The sequence below is a fragment of the Tyto alba genome, unplaced genomic scaffold (genome assembly GCF_018691265.1).
Source record: "Tyto alba isolate M040663 unplaced genomic scaffold, T.alba_DEE_v4.0 Super-Scaffold_8, whole genome shotgun sequence".
NCBI classification, from domain to species: Eukaryota; Metazoa; Chordata; class Aves; order Strigiformes; family Tytonidae; genus Tyto; species Tyto alba.
This window is the reverse complement of record NW_024881329.1, coordinates 518,135-533,235: the sequence shown is the minus strand read 5'-3', so window position 1 is coordinate 533,235 and position 15,101 is coordinate 518,135. Positions and strand designations below refer to the sequence as shown.

General features: G+C 47.0%; 1 protein-coding gene across 4 annotated transcripts in view; it reads left to right on the top strand.

Annotated features, from left to right (window-relative positions):
* Positions 1-10,099, top strand: part of CUNH11orf24 (chromosome unknown C11orf24 homolog) — a 46,068-nt gene extending 35,969 nt beyond the window's left edge. For all 4 annotated transcript variants that reach the window (XM_042785500.1, XM_042785501.1, XM_032989605.2 and 1 more), the window contains one exon: positions 9,828-10,099. The gene's annotated coding sequence lies outside the window, so the exon portion shown is untranslated. The remainder of the gene's footprint in view (positions 1-9,827) is intronic.
* Positions 10,100-15,101: the final 5,002 nt, after the last annotated feature.

Here is a 15,101-nt window from a genome sequence, read left to right as displayed (position 1 = left end):
ATAAACTTGCACTAAAAGCAGCTGCACTGTGGACGAACATTAAACCCAAAAGCAGCTACTTTTAACCACAATCTGCTCTTTAATTGAAACATGGGCTGGAGGTGACCTGCCTGCCTTGCGATACTGTGTGGGCTGGGTGGGGATGCAGTCTGCATTGTTAACCTACTGCTATGATATTTACACAGACGATTTTAGCCTCCAACAACAGGAAAATTATTTTCTGTGCAACCTTTTGGCTTGGGCCACCCACGTGCCACGGGAGAGAGAGGAGGTCACAGGAGCATTGGCATCAGTCCTTCCACAAGGTTCTCCTGCTCCTGACAGGTAAACAGTCACTGGGCAGGAGACAGAAGTACCTCCAGGGAAGGTGGATTTTAAATCACCTCGCCTCATCTTTTGCTCCTCCCCTAGCCATAGCAGCCGTGCTGAAGGCTTTTTCCAGTGCAGATCCCTCTCACTGTGTGCTTATGTAGGCTTCACAAGAAACCCTTGCCTTAAAGACCCTTGCCTCTAACAGCTGGCTTTGAATTGCACTGGTGGAGCTGGGCAAGGGTGTGAGACAGATGGAGCAAACTGTGCTGCAAGCTGAGTTTGGCTTGAGGTGCCAAGACAGGTCACTGGAAGGCTGATTGCCTTTTTTTTTTTTTTTTTTTTATGTCCAAGATTTCCAAAGGGCTTGGCCAATACATTTTAGCTACAGCTGTCATGAGTTGGGCTGTCATGCTGCAGCATCACCTCTTCGAGCCATCAGAATCTAGAGAAGAGGTGTCTTAAGAGAAAGGCCATGCTAGTGAGGTCTCTGGGCTGAGTTGTTGAAACAGCTTGGGCAAACGAAGGCTTCAGGTGCTGATTTCATTGGGACCTCCTTAGGTGCCTCCTCATTGACTGGAAATCTGGACCACAAGTAAAGCAGAAGGTTTCCTGAGCACAGCTGGTGCTCAGCCCTGTGCAGGGGTGAGCCGTGGCTGCCCTAGCAAAGCAGCAGCTGTTTTGTGTTATTGGGGCCAAATAACTACTTCCTCCTCCCTGTGTGTATGCTGGTGGCTTGGTGTCTGTGGGGCTGTAACTGCTGCCTGCCCTTGGCGCTGCTCTGGGGGTGATCTGTGTGTGCAGGCAGCAGAAGGGAGGGAAAAACGCTGATTTTTTAGCTTTGGTGACAGGGCAGGGTTTCTCCTGTTGGCTTAGAAGAGAATGGGCTAGGAGAACTGAAAAGGAGCAGAGGAGGCTGCTGCTTGCTTTCAGGCCAGCTGTTCTTGCTCCGTGGCTCTCACAGCTGCGTTCACCAGAGCCAGAGAAGGGCAGAAAATGTTCAGCGAGCTACAGTAAAAATAGAGAGCATGAGGAAGAGGGGACTGGTCCTTGAATTGTCCTGTCAAGCACCCTGTCTGTTGAATTTTGGCTACCTGCTGGGGAAGAGCAGCCCTCGCATGGGCAGGCTGATGAAGAGCACCAGGTTTTCTTCTTTTTTGTAAGACTAGCCGGAGGCATGAGCCCAGATCGCTGGCAAGGCAGCGGCCACGCAGTGGGGGTGACCACGGAGGGGGAGAGTGCCTGCACCTTGTTCACCCCAGCTGCGGCGCAGTGTCACCAGACGCGCGGGCGAACCTCCCTTCCTGACGGTGCGTTTGCGAGGACGTGGTGCCCGACGTTGTCAGCAGCCGAGGAGATTTCGGTGTGCCTGGAAATGTCGCTGGTAAGCTGCGCCACGCGTCGTGATACGGCTGCTGCAGAGAATGCAGGCCACCTGAAGCTGGAGGAGATGACTCCATTGGCTTGGTGGGGTTGGAGCCAGGGCCAGAGGGTCACTTAGGCTCTGTAGTCTTCTAACATGTTGTGTTAGTGGCACTGACAGTTCCCTGTAGTGCAGGTGCCTGGAAATGGGTGACAAGTGAATTCAAGTGACCGGAGCCAGCCTTACTGCTCGTGCTCTGGAACACCTTACTGGTGGGGTCCACTCTCCATCCTTCTGTGGCCATCACCCAAAGGCCAGAGGTGCTTTTAGATCTTGGGACAGAAGAGCAAGAGATGCTTCCTCAATATTGCACTCTCCAGAGCAGCTGACACAGGAGCGTGCTACAAAACATTTAGCCTTCAGGTGCACAAAAAGAAGAGAAGCTGACCAGCCCCTCCTACACAATATGGCCTTTATTAGTTGATATTTAATTACTTAAGATATTTTAGTCATGTTCCCCATTACAGTAGACTGGAAGCATACATATATTGAGACACTGCCCGTGGCTTGAAGAGCTTATGAGCTGTACAGACTAGACATCGTTGGGGTAGAAAAGAGAGAGAAGTGGCAGCTAATTTAGGGAGGTAGAGGAGAAGAGTGGTGAAGTCAAAAGAAGTGGCTGGGCCTCTGGTTTCCAGTTTATTGCTTCTTGCCCCATCCCTGACAATACAGTGCTGCTGTTTTTATACAAGAAAGATCCGTGGTAAGGGGGGAAGGAAACAGAAGCTGTCCTGCTTTAGAGGTATTGTCAGCTCTGCTTTGAAGCTTTCCACGCGGCATCGGCTCACCGTCAGAGATGTCAGCTCCAAATAAAACTGCTCCAGGACATATCCTCGGTGTACTGCATCGCAGCAGTGTGTGTTGGCTGTAATGCTGAGCAGACCGCTCAGGGTGGTTTGGAAGAGCAACAAACTGCTTGCCAGGAAACACGCCTTCATTTTGTGGCAGGCTGGGAGAAAATATGTACAGGGCTGCAGTTGTTTTGCATGTAAGAAATCCTGGGTATTTGAAATCACAGGAGAGGGAACGTGGTACTGATGCTCAGCATGCCTTCAAAGGACCATAGATGGTCTGCTGAGTACAAGGCCTTAACATACGTGGATTTTCATAAAAATCTATTTCTAGCCTTGTTTGGGATTTGGGTAGCCATGACAAAAAACAAACAAACAAACAAAACCCCAAAAACCAAACCAAACAAACAGAAAAACCCAAACAAACAAAAACACCCCAAACAAACAAACACTTTTCATTGTCTAATATCTACTCTCCTGCTGCTAGCTGTCTTGTGTTGAACCTGTGGCTTCGTGCTGCTGTTCTGTCAGCTCTACACCCTGTTTGAGGTGCCACTTTGTCAGGCATTTGTTCCCTAGGGGTTGCTGCATCTTCTGTGGTACTGATTCATCTATTTCTGTTGCTCTGCTCTGCTCTGTACTGAATTAACAACATGACTTGCTGGGGGTGGGAGGGTGTTGCTTGCTTTTTTAATTTCTCAACAAAAAAAAATCAGGAACAAGCTGTTCTCCAGCACCGTCTTCCTCTCTTCAGATGCAACCTTTCCTTTAAACCACCTTCCTTTGACCTGCAGAACAGACTCTGCAAAATGTCTTTTCTAGCATTCAGGGGCAATGGCTAGCATTCAATCACCATTGCTTCTATTGAGTGGTCATCTCTGGATTTATTCTGGATTTTTGGTAGTGGATTCCGAGTAGGTTAGGTCAGCAGGCATTGATGTGATTCAGCTAATTTGAGATGTGTTTTCACTGGAAAACTAACAAGTGGACGTCTGTGCCAACTTTAAAAATTCTCTTTTCCTGGTGAAGTGCAGGATTGCTCAAGGCAAGGTGACAGAATATTTATTTTAACTTTTGAATCATGGCAACAGTTGTATTTTTCCCTGCCTACTCACTGACTTAAAACTAAAAAACAGCTGAACCAAACTTTCCCCAAATATTAGGCAGAAACCAGAAGAGCAAAATTCTACCCGAAAAGGTTAAAGTTCAATGAAGTTGCTTACAACTGAAAAAAGCCATCTGAGGGTAGAAATGAGAGCTGTCCATATGTGCTTCTCTTCTAATATTAATAGTAATAGGAGTGCTAGATGGCCAAGGAGCATTTTATAGGTACTTCAGGTACCTAAGAAGATGCCAAAAGTCCGTCATGTTGACAGATCTTAACAGTATATGGCAGCATTGCACAACGGCTCTTTAGGAGTGGAGAAAACTGGTTCCTGGTGAAAACTGAAGTAAGGGGAACTATAGTTTCTCCAGCTGGAATATGGCCTGGTCAGTAAGATTTCTAAAACTTTGCTGTAAACTCTGTCAAAAGTGGTCAGTTCTCCACTTTGCATCTCACACAGAAAAGAACTCTCTGAGAGCAAATCTTTAGCTGGAGCTGTGCGAAGGTACAGAGCTCAGCCTGGGAAGGGAATCATCTAGTAAAATTCAAATGCCACCTCTGGCAGCACAAGGTATTTTATTGGCAGATGTTTATTCAAGTGTTGACTCAGCCTAGCTTTTGAGATCTGACAAGACTGAGAGCCCTAAAGGGCTATGGCCATGGGCATTAATAAAGCAATCTCGTTAAGACATAATTAAGTCACATTTATTAAATTCCTAATTAAGCAGCCAACTGTAAGCTTGTTAGGTAAGGAATGCTCAGTTGGGATTATTCACTTTCCACACCCTAGCAAAAGGTTAAAATGGGGAGGGGGAAAAAACCCCCAAAATCCCCCACCTTTTGAAATATAATTTATACTTTAGGTGTGGTGCCTGTGGAGGAAGCAAAGACTCTCTGCCCTGCTGAGATGGAGGGAGACCACTTCCAGAAGGTTAGCCTCCTTCTCTTGGGAGAGATTACACAGTGGGAATGGATGGTACCGCAGCGGGAGCTCCGCATGAGTGCTGCTCCTTGGGAACAAGAGCAATGCAAATCTGAACATGGGAAGGGATCTCTGTTTGCCTCCCTTGGTGTCTTAAGCAGCTTGGGTTAAACGCAGCTCTGCTGTGAACCCATGGCCTCGAGCCTTAACTAAGACCACAGCCAGACCAGAACTGCAGGCTATACAATCTGACCAGACAAAAAAGGATGTGGGGAAGTGAGATATTTTGCTGCCCCTCTTTAACAGATGGGGAAAAATAGGGCCTGAGAGGAACTGATGACATACCTAAGATGACCTAGGGAGACCGTAATTGAAAACTCAGTTGAAGGCTTCTGAGCAACCTCCCTTAAAGAGCGTATCCTCCCTCTGTACTGTGCAGGCTGCCTTATCATCTGTATGGGACACTTTGGGCTCCTTGAAATGGTTTTCTGCTCTTACTTTCCATTAGCTTCAGCTCTTCTTTGCAGAATCCCAAACAGGTCCGTTTTCCTCTGCTTACAGTGAACAACAGCAAAAAAAACCCCTGCTGAATTGATATTTACTGGTTTGGGAACATGGGAATCCAGAAGAAAAATGCGTCAGTACAGTCTTGGGGTTTTTTGTTTGGCGACGCAGCGAGGAGGATGACGGGAGAGGGCCCGTGAACCTTGCACAGAGCTGGCGAGGGCACGTCGATACCGGTGGGTTTGGCCGCACCTAGGGGAGTGGATGGCAGGCAGCAGCGTTTGGCCTGGGGCTCTGGGGCAGACTTCTAGGTGGAGCCTAATAACCTTCCATCCCTGCTCCTCCTCACTGCTGACAGCAGTCCTGGAAGCTGGGCTGCGTTGCTAATTTGCCTCCCAAACTGTCCTCCTTTCCTGAAAGCTCTTTTGGAGCCTATCACCAAAATAATTGTCTTGCCACAGGGCTTACCTTCCCTCTCTCCTTTATATTGGAAGGGATGGACGCACTTATAGCTGTAGACAGCTTGTGGTTTTGGACTGATCATAGGCATCCCTGATATTTAGTTTCTATTATTTATCTGTCTGGTTCAAGCTCCTCTGTTTTCCAGAAGAAGATGACAAAAATGCTGATGAAGTTATTGGGGTGGTTAATAGTCTGGGGCACTGGCTGATGTCCAGGTTTAGCAACTGCCAAACTGTGGCTCAGGATGGTGAATTCCCATCCAAGCTATTTAAACACCTGACCTGGCTGGGAGGAGCTGTTTCTTTCTGCAGTTCTAGAGCAGCAGTTGAAGTCAGGAATATGAGATTTCCAGATCAAGTGAGGACTGTTTTCCTTTCACACACACACCGTGGCTGGAAATCACATCCAGGGCTAGCGTGGATCAAAATTGTGACTGAGGGGTAAAAGTGGTAGGCACGTATGCACACAGTGATAAGCAGTTCATGAACAGTTTGCACTCCTGTTTGGTCCCTTCAGCCTTTCCTGGTGCCTCTGTCTTTACCTCCCATTCTGCTGTGGGTTCCTCAGTCTATAGCAGGACCTATAGCATTAATACTTTAAGCCAGAGCCAAGTCTGCTCCTTGCTGTCCTGAGTCCAATAAGCTACGGTCATCAAGTTTCAGGCTTTCTTTGGCTTGTGTAATTTTGAGAGGCCCCTTGCTTCTCACAGGCTGGGGTTTAAGGATGGCAGTAAGCTCAAGGTGCTCCGAGGCTCTTAAACTTTCAACACAGATCACAAAACAGAGCTAGTGGTGTGGATGGGCTTGTATAAAGCAGGATGAAGCTCAGAAACATAGGGCTTTAGACCAAGTTTCCAGCTAGTTTTAGCATTTCTATATCTTTTGCCCTTCACCGTTGTAGTGCATGCTTTCCGCTTATTAAGACTTCTTTTCTCTACACCCTTCCTCTTGCCTCTTTCATAGCCTAAGCCAAAAATATTTGTCTACCACAAGCGATCAATGCCAGATTTGTTGTGTGGGCAGGACTAACAGTGAGTAAGGGATAACAAAACAGAGAAAATTGATGCTTCACTAAAAATAGACCTGCTGCAGAAGGTAGAAACTGGTTCCTCATGTCAAAGCTAAAGGATAATTAATTGAGCAATTGAGATGAATTTGGAAAATGATTCTTGGTGAACCACATCCTTCCCGCACTCAGGGAGGAGGCAGAGGATGATACAGTTTTGAAGCAAGCACAGCAGTGGTGAGAGGAGCTGTGTTTGCAGCCGTTGGTGACTAAAGCTGCCTATTGTTTGGCTTTGTTGTGAGAGGTTAGAGCATTATTGCCCAGGGTGCGTGCTGGCAATTGTTGAGATCTTCCTTTACAAATGAGTAGGAATCCATGTGGAGCTCAGTCTCAAGTGGAACAGACAAACTTTGCAGAGAGAGGACACAACAAGGTTTCTTGCTTGCTTGTCTGGTTTTCCCTGTACTTTGCCTGCCATGCCCACAGTTTTGGAGGACTGTCACTTGCCATGGCATCAGGCAGTGCCAAACACTGATTTTAGTGAAGGCATCCATACTCTAGGATAGCAAATACTACTGGTCTGGTCCAGTGCTGCTGAAGGTAATATAGACTTAATTCAGTGTTTTGCCCTCTGGACCAAGCCCTGAAACTTAACCCAGCTATGTTATTGCACCTACTGAAAATCGTTCCATAACATAATCTGTTGTCCTATAACCTGTGGCCTCTGCACCATCTGACTCAAATCTGTTTTCTGTTACTACAGCAGATTATAGCAGCTGATTGCCAAGGCAGCACCTGCCGTGTAATTATAGCTAATACATTGTCAGCTACAAGCACTATGGCTGCCAATATGGGGAAGAAACCTGTGCCAGAAACAAGCTGTTGGTGATGCTGGGGAGCTGGAGGCTGCCGGAGGACAGGAGGGGATGCCCCACTGAGCCTGGTGCACTCCTCTTTGAAGGCAATTCGCAATGAGAGCAAGGGGAGAAATGACCTAAAATGTCCTGCAATGGGGTTAAAAATGTGTACTCCATTGCTAGTCAGGATTTCCGTAAGTGGCCACTTGAGCTCATTAATTTTTGTTGGTGGTAGAGGAAAGCCTTCTCTTTTGAAGTGTAGGTGCATTTAAACTCTTATCATATCATCCCTTGTCCTTCCATTCAACGGGCTAGAGGAATGGCGTGTCTCAGTAAAACCAGTAGGTGAACCAGTCACCACCTGAATCATATATTTCCTATGATGATTCCTGTGATGTCCACTGATGACAAATTAGGCAGAGGCTAATGACCCTTGCCGTCACAGTAGTAGCTAAGTGCCTCCAAATTCAGTGAACCCCCCGGGTAGACAGACGAGGGGAACACAGATTGGTGCCCTAACTGGGGAAGAGACTAGCAGAACTCAGCTGTGACACTGTCCCGGTATCTGTTTTGCCAAACCAGCCCAATGGGGGTTGGCCAGCTACTACATGTGCTAGGCAGCTGGTCAACCTACGCATAGCAGCAAAGCATTATTTTTTTTGCCTGGTGGGCATGAAACAGGGGAGCTGCAAGATTTTGACCTGTGGAGGTCTCACAGTGAACATGGGACATACATCGCTGGAAGAGTTGTATCAATTCTGCTTTTCCCAGAGCAATTTATTATCATCAAATGCCACTTTCCCTCCTCTCTTGCTGTTGAATCTTTCTAAAATGGGCTATAGTAATTGTTTTGAATATTCTCACAAGGCTTTAGAAATAACATCTCGGTCAAATTTATAATTTTCTAGGAGCAACTCTGACTCCCCTGGTCTGCACATTGCATTCTTTAGTCTTCATTAATTTTGTTCTTGGCATCTGGAATCCATGGGAGTCCTAGACATGCAGGCTGGAAAAGACTTGATAAATTCATGCAATTCTTCCTGTGAACAGAGGTAGCATCAAGCATACCTGGACCATCCTGTAGACCATACCTAGAGATCTTGACAATGATTTGTCTATACCTGTTCCTGAAAATCCTACATGAGGAAGATTCTACAATCTCAGTTGTCCACTGTTACGCTTAACTAACTTCATAATTATTAAGTCTTATTGCAATGATTAACTGAAGTCTTGCTTATTATAAATTTAGCTTTTTATATTCTTTTCCAGGCAGAGAACAATTTGAACAATGGTCTTTAGTTTAAAAAGTATGTATTCAAGATGTTTTGCCATATATTCCTATTTTTCTTCCGGTGAGGCAAAGCAAGTGTGTTCTTTCTAACTTTTTATTTATCATAGTTCCTAAACTGTTAATAGTATTAATTTTCCTTTAACTTAAGAGAGAATTTGAAGAGGTTAAAACTCTGCTAAGGCAGAGATCTGTAATTGTAGAAAACCACCTTAATACCAACTCATAGAAAACAGTTCAGCCCAGTGTCAGGTGTCTCATATGTCCAATAACGAATAGGGAAAAAAATAAAAATTGAGGTTTGCTTACTTCATCAGGCACTCTCATCTTTCAGCAACGAGTGGTTTAAAAACTTACTGAACTGTAGGTTACATCTATATCATCACATTTAACAGACCCTGATGGACTAATTCAATTGGCTGAAAAGAGGTTAGTCAAATTTTATGGTTAATCTTCAAAGCATCTGGTGACATTGAGTTCCTCAATTTACATGCTATCCGCACAAAAAACATATTTCCCACAGCTTGTCTCAGATGGGTTTGCCTGGCTATTTAACCACTGCTCCCACCTCCTTTTATCCCCCATGAGCTCTTGTATTGTGAGAAATAGCAAGTGTTCTCCGTATCATTCATGTTTGCATAGACCAGTGGCAGCACGTTTGTTTGGTTTGGTTGGGGTTTTTTTGTTTTTTTTTTTTTTTTTTTTTTCCTAATACCAAATGCATATCAATTATGAAATCTTCGAATGAGATTGACCTCCTCTAGACAAACTACAGCAATTGGTCTGCACTCCTTGCTCTTGTTTAGTTTGTGGTTTATTCCAAGTCCTGACCCTTTTCTTCAGTGCCTCACCTAGCTAGTTATATTCCCCTTTTGGAATAGGTCTGTTGGATTTATTGTTTTCCCTCTCCCTCTTTAGGGCAGCTCCTCCCGCTTTTCTTCACTGAACTTTGCTTTTCGTGATGCAGATGTTTGTCTTGCAGGTGGAGACCACTGGAAGCAGAGCCCTGTGCCGCAGCACCAAAGCTTTTGTCTCACAACATATGTGTAACCAAGAGTGTGCTTTGGAGGTGTCCACTTCTAAAACATCTTTCTTTGCAGAAACAGGAGGAGAAGCCTGTCTTCACAAAGAATCTAAATTGAATCATTTCCTCTGTGCTAGGGAAGGAGAGCATGGATCTGGCACAGATGGAGGGATGGCTCTGCAGGGTCGTGGCTGAAGTAACCTGCAGGTTTAATGCTACTCTGGAGGACTGAAGTGCTACCATTCTGCACCAGGACAAGCCCTGCTTCACAGAATGTTGTTGGAAGAACATGATAAATATACTTTATGGGATTTTACGAGGCTTTAGGAAAGAGGTTTCACATTGTTTAATTTATGAAGGTAATAAAAGATCAAGAAGCCTACTATGATTACAGTTTGAAGTCATCAAACCTTTGTCATTTTTTTTTGTCTTGAGTATTCCTTAACCCATTCTAAAACTTCTTTCCTGCAGAGAAGTGTCCCGCACACTTTCTTCCCAAAATAGAGCAGCAGCCGCTCCTGCCTTTCTGCAACCCCACAACTCTCCTGCTGAAATAGGAGGTGAGATGCGGCAGTTTCCTGCACAGATTAATTGCAGACATTTCAGCTGCTGAAGTAATTGCCTGTGGGAAGGGACAGCATGTAATTTGAGAAAGGATTTTGCCTCCCCTCCTGTGTAGAGTAGAAACTTACTTGGCACGTATGCCCAGTGCTGGGACCTCAGGAGGGCTGGGGAATATGGCTGCACCTGCACTCTGTAACTTCATGTGTTCACATCATCCTTACACAGGCCTGCTCACTCATCCCTTCTTTCACCCAAGTCATGTTACTGAGGATGCTGCTCTACTAAAACTTTATTCTGAGCTGTTTGTAGTCCCTGATCATTCTGTTTCAGTAATGTTATGAGTCCGGTTAAGTAAAAAAAGAATTGCTGTACAGATGTCTCTATAAATATCATGAAAAGGTTTTGATCCTCTTCCTCTTACTACTTCATGTCTGACCTCAGGAAAGTTACCAGAAATCTTTCAGAGAGCGCAGCTGGGTGCTGGCGATGATAAGTGCAGGGAGTCATAAAAACCATTGTCGTGGTTTGAGCCTGGTCAGCAGCCAAACACCATGCAGCCATTCTCTCCCCTGTCTCTTCCAGCAATGAGAAGGGACAGATGAGCCAGGCTTGGGGTTCGAGATAGGACCGGGAGGGGAAAATCACTCTTTATGGTCATGAGCAAAAGGCAGACTCAGGGGAAGAAAAAAACAACATACATTTATTACAGACACTAACACCATGTAACAGAGTAGGACAGTGAGAAGCATTGCCACATCTTGAGGACACCTTCCCCCCACCCCTCCCTTCTTCCCGGGCTCAGCTCTGCTCCCGATATCTCTACCTCCTCCCCCAGCGGCGCAGGGGCAGGGAATGGGGGGTGCAGTCAGTGCTGCCGCTTCTGCCATCTTTGGTGGGGGGAGCTGCTGGAAATTCTTCCCCCCCTGCTCCAGGGTGGTCCCCCTCTCACAGGAGACAGTCCTCCACAAACTTTCTCCGACATGAGTCCCTCCCATGGGCCGCAGCGTTCCCCACACTGCTCCGTCATGGGTCACCAACTTCCTCCGACTGGATTCCCTCCCACGGCTGCAGCCCTTCCCGAGCTGCTCCGGCGTGGGACTCCCCCGCACGCTGCAATCCTCCCAGCACTGAATTACAGCAGCGGGGCTGCCTTTTCCCATGAGACCCCGGCCTTCTTCGGGCACAGCTCCTTGATCAACCATGTGAAACACAGGCCATAAATCAATGTCTGCTCCACTGTAGATCTCCATGGGTGGCGGGGGGGGCCGCCCTGCCGTCTCCCCACAGGGTACAGGGGGGTCTCTGCTCCGGCACACCTCCCCCCTCCTTTCTTCCTCCATTCCTCCACCGACCTTGATGTTCACGCAGCTGCCCCAACTTCTTGCTCGTCACCACGTCCCTTCTTAAATACATTCTCGCAGAGGCACAGCCAATTGGCTCAGTTTTGGTGCAGAGTTGGGGCTGACTTGGAGCTGGGGGAGCTTCAAGAAGCTTCTCACAGGGGCCACCGCTGTAGCCCCCTCCCCTGCTACCAAAAACCCCACCACTCACTCAAAGCCAGGAAATTTCACCCCTTGCCTCTGCGAATCATGGATTTAAGAGCTATCATGAGATCTAACATTCAGTACAGAAGATAGTATACACATCAACATCAGAACAAAGAGAAAACAAAACCAAACTGAAACAGGGAAAAAAAAAAACTTCCCCACACCCAAAAATAATAATAAAAAAAAAAAAAAAATTGGCAAAATACTGACACACAATACAGAAAATCCACCCCTAGTTACTTCAACACACCAGGAAAAAAAAAAAAGTTACCCACAATTACAACTACAGAGATTCTAAAGATCATTCCACTAACAGAGTTCAGACTTTATTTTGCCCGTTACCTCTCCCAATTAATATCCTTATCAAAGCACATCCCTCTGCCCCACAGTGGCTCTGCCTCTATATTAAAGGGTAATACAGTTGTGTGTAACACGGGAAATCGTAGACCAAATATTGACCACTGCACCCTGTGTAGATTTTGCCGAGATTGCCTTTGGTTGCCAACTGGTGGCCAGAAACTCTCGGTGGCTCAGGCGTTCCCTAAGGCCACGGACCCGGTGGCTCGGAGGCACTGGAGTAGGCAGCTTGCTGGTGGCTGCAGCACTGCTCTAGCCAGAGGTCAGGAGCATCTCCTGCCCACGCAGAGTGGGCTGTCTTGGTCACATCTTACTGGGAGATTCAGATTAGGTAAGGAATTAGGTAAACTCCATGTGCTACGGTACTAAAATGGCATATATATTTATATACCCCTTTCTACTGGAAGAGTGGAAGTATCAGAGTTTGACAGTAGTTTGTGAAAACCTGTTGGGAGGGTGGGTAAGAGGCAGTATTTCCAGACTTCTGGGGACTTCTGCTAACAGCCTCATCAACTCACTCTAGTAAATTGGCCAAGAACCCTGGTGGGAGGTAAGCTTTGAGATGCTTGTGGATGGGGCAGGGATTGCCTTACTTAAGAAAAATATAGCTGCAGTTACAAGGTCTAGGAAGTCCCATAAACGCTGGTGTTTGCTGCTTGTGGGTACTCTGGGGAGATCAGCCTCCCTGCGGTATACAAGTGATTTGCTGATCTTCTGGAGTAGGGAGAAAGTGGCAGGGGAATGACTGCTGCCTATGAATGTATGGCAATGATTGCTGCTGAGCTGAGGAGAAGAACCAGGTAGGAGTTAAAAGGCAGGAAAGTTTTTTCTTTGGGTGTCAGGCTGACAGAAGACTCTCCTTTCTAAGCCTGCAGAATTCCAGTGTTACGGAATTCCTGTCTCGAGTACCTGAAGACAGCTTGCAGCATAGCAAGCCTTGAGGTAGTCTTAATCCATCCTGTCTATTCAAGAATAAGTGTACTCAATAAAGGTCTTGTGAGAGAAGAGGGTGCTTTTTGACCTTCCTTCGCTTGGCTTTGCTTCAGACTCTCCCTCACTTGTTTGTATAATGTTGGAACAAACTTTGGTAACTTAAATTGCTGGCCTGGAGCTCAGACAAGAATGGTCAGGAAAGAAAGTACAGTGCTACTGCTTTTCACTGGCTGGTGACCGCTCTTCCCCATCACTGAGGCTGCTGGTAGCTCAGGTTGCCCTTGTTCTGCTAACAAAGATTGATGGAGAGGAGGATAATTGAGCAGCAAAAAGGCAGGCAAGGTCTCAGCCTCACAGGAGCATGTTTTAAGGCTTGGTCTAGACTAAGGGGTGAGCACAGCCTGCATAGGAAACCTCTGCAAAAAGCTGCACAAATCCTGCCAAATATACAGCCCTGTGTTCCCCTCATCATTTCTAGACTGCAGTCTGTGGCTGGTGGAGTTGAATCCTGCTCATGGGAGGCTTCTGCTGAGCTCCACCACCTATCTTGTCCTCAATAGTGGCTGAGAAGAGCCTTACACCTCTGCTGGTGCCAGTTGCTGCTGGGGGGTGAGAAAGAGGTGCAGCATGGTAGTGGTGGGTGCCAGTTATCAGCTATGAGAAGAGATGCAAATCGCCCCAGTGGGCACCCTAAAACTTACCTGAACCCCCTGTAGGGTAGCTGGGGGCTGTGTGGGACTCAAGGTAGTTCAGTCAGAGATCACTCTAGTACTTAAAAGTCACCACATTACAACAGGATACACTGGCATGGACTGCTGGTGCCTGAACTCACCCTTGTCATGGTTTGAGCCCAGAGGGCAACTGGGCACCGTGCAGCCGCTCGCTCACCCCTTCCCCTTCAGGAATGGAAAAGAGAAAATAAAGAAAAAGGCTTGGGAATCGAGATGAGGACAGGGAGGGGTGATTCACCCATCACAGTCACGGAAAAAAAACAAACTCATTATGAGAAGAAAAAGAACATACATTTAATTCAGACACTAGCAACAACAACACTTAACAGAGTGGGAGAGTGAGAAGCATTACTACATCTTAAAAAGACCTTCCTCCCTCCCCTCCCTTCTCCCCGGGCTCAGCTCTGCTCCCCACCTCTCTCCCTCCTCCCCCAGCAGCGCAGGAGGCAGGGGATGGGGGTTACAGTCAGCTCCTGCTCCTTCCTCCTCGGGGGGTGGAACTCCTCTCGTTCTCCCTCTGTTCTGCATGGCTCCCCTCCCACTGGAGACAGTCTTCCACAAACCTTCTCCGCAGTGAGTCCTCCCTACAGGCTGCAGCCATTCCTGAGCTGCCCCAGCATGGGTCACCCCTGCGTGTTCCAGTCGTCCCAGTGCTGAAACTACAACAACTGGGGCTGCTTCTCCCCTGAGAGTCCCGGCCTCCTCTGGGTGCAGCCACCTGCTCTGGTGTGGGATCCTCCACAGGCCGCAAGTCGGCTTCTGCTCCACTGGTGATCTCCCCGGGTGGCAGGGGAGGCGGCCCCTTTTCCTCCAACTTCCTTCCATTGACCTTGATGTTTGCATAGGTGTTGTTCTCGTAACTCCTCCTCACAAGTCCCAACCCCCTCTCAGGATCTTTTCTCTTAAATATGCTCTTTTTCTATCTCTACTTCAAACCACCCTCTGTGGTCTTTTTCAGAGAAGGAAGAATGTGCTACTCTGCTCCACAGAAGCTACTTATAGCAATGTGCATGGTGCTGGAGGGCCGTCAGCTTTGCTAAGTGGTGAGGCAGGGGGGAAGCAGGGACTCGAGATAAGAATAGTACATGAAATCTTAAATTTGACTGGCCTGTCAGGGAGGAAATTACAGCTTGGAGGAGGAAAAGTGGTTGTGTTTTGAATTTTCTGTAGTAAATATAAAGTCTGGGGGTTTTGGCGGTGAGGAGGCAGTTCCACCAGGAATGTGTAAGGCTTTGTTTGGGACATGCCTGCCACAGCTGTTTTTCATTATAAGAGAGCA